Source organism: Sinocyclocheilus anshuiensis, unplaced genomic scaffold (assembly GCF_001515605.1).
Source record: "Sinocyclocheilus anshuiensis isolate Anshui unplaced genomic scaffold, SAMN03320099.WGS_v1.1 scaffold681, whole genome shotgun sequence".
NCBI lineage: Eukaryota > Metazoa > Chordata > Actinopteri > Cypriniformes > Cyprinidae > Sinocyclocheilus > Sinocyclocheilus anshuiensis.
Genome location: NW_015537978.1, coordinates 1,206,198 through 1,209,506, shown reverse-complemented (window position 1 = coordinate 1,209,506; position 3,309 = coordinate 1,206,198). Strand labels below are relative to the sequence as shown.

Sequence of the window (3,309 nt, the reverse complement as noted above, 5' to 3'; positions counted from 1 at the left end):
TATGAAACCTATGTTATTCTGCGGGCACCACTTAGAAATGCAGCCATTGAGTGATGACAGTCTGCTATGTATCTCATCACCACGGTAAGCAGGGAGGGGACCAGAGCATATTACAGTGTCTGACATCTTACTTGCAAATTCACACACCTTTTTAATGTTATTTTTAGTGATCTCCGACTGGCGAAGTCGAACATCATTAGTGCCGACGTGAATAACAATCTTACTTAATTTACGTTTAGTATTAGCCAACACTTTTAAATTTGCCAAGATGTCAGGTGCTCTGGCTCCCGGTAAACATTGGACTATGGTGGCTGGTGTCTCTATTTTCACGTTCTGTACAATAGAATCGCCAATAACTAGAGCACTTTGATCAGGTTTCTCAGTGGGTGCGTCACTGAGTGGGGAGAACCTGTTTGATGTTTTGATCGGAACGGAAGAGCAATGTTTTGACCCATGACTATGCCGCCTCACAGTCACCCAGTTGCCCTGCTGCGGGGGCTCTGTAACCGGAACCGAACAATGTACAGGACTTCCTGAGCTAGCCACATCCAAAGCCGTATCTACAGCCCTCACATTCTTACTGTCCTCAATTAAAGTTTGGATACGTGTCTCTAATTCTGAAATCTTTTCTGTCAGCCTAACTATTTCCCTGCATTTATCACATGTGAATCCCTCGTCGCCAACAGAGAGAGCTAAACTATACATGTGGCAAGCGGTGCAAACAACAATAGCATTTACTCACCGTGATTGATGAATGATTCTGACTTACCACTGTTGTTTGATGAACTCGTGAAAAACGGAGCGAGAGAGAAAAGAAAAAAGAAAAGAAAAAAGAGAACAGCAATAGATGCGAATGGAAACGCGAATGGCAAGCTAACCGGCTAACGAATGCTAACGCACTGCACTCACGGTTTTAGAATAAAAGCGAACAAGCAAATCAGATTAGTTTGATAGATAATATCAGATATATGGTGGGAATTAAGTTATATTTTATCACTTTAAACAACAGAGAGTGATAGTAAAATAGAGATTCAACAAAAAAGCTAAGCTACACGGAGCTACAATCACAAACCACTCAGCAGCATGGCAGACAGGAAACGTTACTGTATTAGTTTTTGAAGCAGTGTAAAAATTGTGTAAACAGCACATACTTGATGAGACTTGGTTTAAATAAATTGAATTAAATAAAATGAAATAATATAATATAAGCATACAAAATGTCATAGCATTGTTTGCTTGTTTATAGTATAAGAAAAAATGGTTTTCCAACCTGAAAACATAAATTAACATTGGACTAAAAAGGACTATATAAAAATGAACTGCAAAAGCAAATACTATTTTAAGATTTATTAAAAAAACAGAACGTTTTAGAAAGACAAAAGAAACTTCACAAATTCTTTTATTTTGTAGCCTGGCTGGCTGTAAACTCACCGACCAGTCAAGTGAAACACTGGGCTCAGTTCTACTTTCAGTGAACTCCTGCCTGAGAGAGTTGGACCTGAGTAATAATGACCTGAAGGATTCACGTCTGGAATGGCTCTCTGCTGGACTGAATAGCTGTAAACTGGAAAAACTAAGGTTTGTGAAGCATTGTCTGAAGCATTGCAGTGCAACTGGATATGTGACAGTATTAGACATGCAGTAAAGCAAGATTTTGATAAATCAAGATATTTAAATATTTGTATTATGTTGTTGTTAATATCACCAGGACATCACATATTATTACATAATGTGAAACATAACTTTATTTTAGATTGGCCAGCTGTAACCTGACTGGTCAGTCCTGTGAAATGATGGCTTCAACTCTACAATCAGTTAACTGCCTTCTGAAGGAGCTGGACCTGAGTGACAATGACCTGCGGGATACTGGAGTGGAGATTTTCTCAACTGGACTGAAGAGTCCTCACTGTATACTAGAGATACTGAGGTTTGTATTTCAGTTTCATTGATATGTTGTTACTTAAACTGTCTTTAAATATGTTTTGTAATGTATATGCACAGAAGTGTGTTTGTTCTGTACTTTCATGCTCAAAATAGTTACTCCAAACATATGGAGTAGCAATCTACATTGTTTAGAAAATTGCTGCAATATTGGTGTCAATCAACTGAATCAGTCAGTTCTGCTGCTATGCATGTTCAGTGGGTGTCCTAATTATTGTTTTATCGTTCTGAACAGAATGTCCACTTGTAATCTCACTGATCAGTCCTGTGCGACTGTGGCTTCAGTTTTACAACTAGCAAAATGCCCTTTGAGAGAGCTGAACTTGAGCAAAAATGACCTGCAGGACTCAGGAGTGAAGATGCTCTCAGATGGCCTGAAGAGTTCACACTGTAAACTGGAGATACTCAGGTGTTTTAAAAGCTTACATTTCAATATAGATATTTACACTAAATAGTTTATACTGTATTATTTTATACATACTTTCAGATTTTTATATCTTAGATAATTTTCATGTAAACATATTTAAATGTGTGTCTCTGTAGACTGTCTGGCTGTTTTATCACAGAGGAAGGCTGTTCTGTTTTGGCCGCAGCTCTTACTTCAAACCCCTTACACCTCAGAGATCTGGACCTCAGCTGCAATCATCCAGGAGATTTGGATGGTCAGCTGCTCACTGCTAGATTGAATGATCCAACTTTCAAATTGGAGACCCTCAAGTATGTTGCACAGGAAGACTTTTCTTTTCTTGTTCACTTCAGATACTGAGATGCTTTAAATCAGTGGCATTTTTGACACACTTAAAGGGATAGTTCACCGAAAAATAAAAATTTGCCATTTTAAAATTTACTTACCCTCTGGCCATCCAAGATGTAGGTGACTTTTTTTATTCAGTAGAACATTAAGTATGTTTTTTTGCTTGAAACCGTGGTCCTTGGTGATTCATAAAATTCAAGTCACTTGAGAATCAAAAAAGAAGCAACACAAGAAACAAAACAAAACAAAAAATACCCGTGGCTCCTGATGATATATTGAGGTCTTATGAAGTCAAATGATCGGTCTGTGCAATAAACTGAACATTATTACCTGTATTTCATAACCTCGGGCAACAGGGAAGTCCGATTATTTTTCGCAAACTGGTTCTTTCGGACAGTATAGTTCAATAAATTGTTTGTAACATACGCAATTATGCTATTGCTATATATATAATACATACACACATACATACATACAAACACGCATATATATACACATATATATACAGTGGTGTGAAAAAGTGTCCTGATTTCTTATTTTTTTGTATGTTTGTCACACTTTAATGTTTCAGATCATCAAACAAATTTAAATATTACACAAAGATAATGCAAGTA

At 37.2% G+C, this 3,309-nt stretch overlaps 1 pseudogene; it reads left to right on the top strand.

Annotated features, from left to right (window-relative positions):
• The window catches only part of LOC107672804 (NACHT, LRR and PYD domains-containing protein 12-like), a 16,542-nt pseudogene extending 13,786 nt beyond the window's left edge, over window positions 1-2,756 (top strand).
• The last annotated feature ends 553 nt before the right edge of the window (window positions 2,757-3,309 follow it).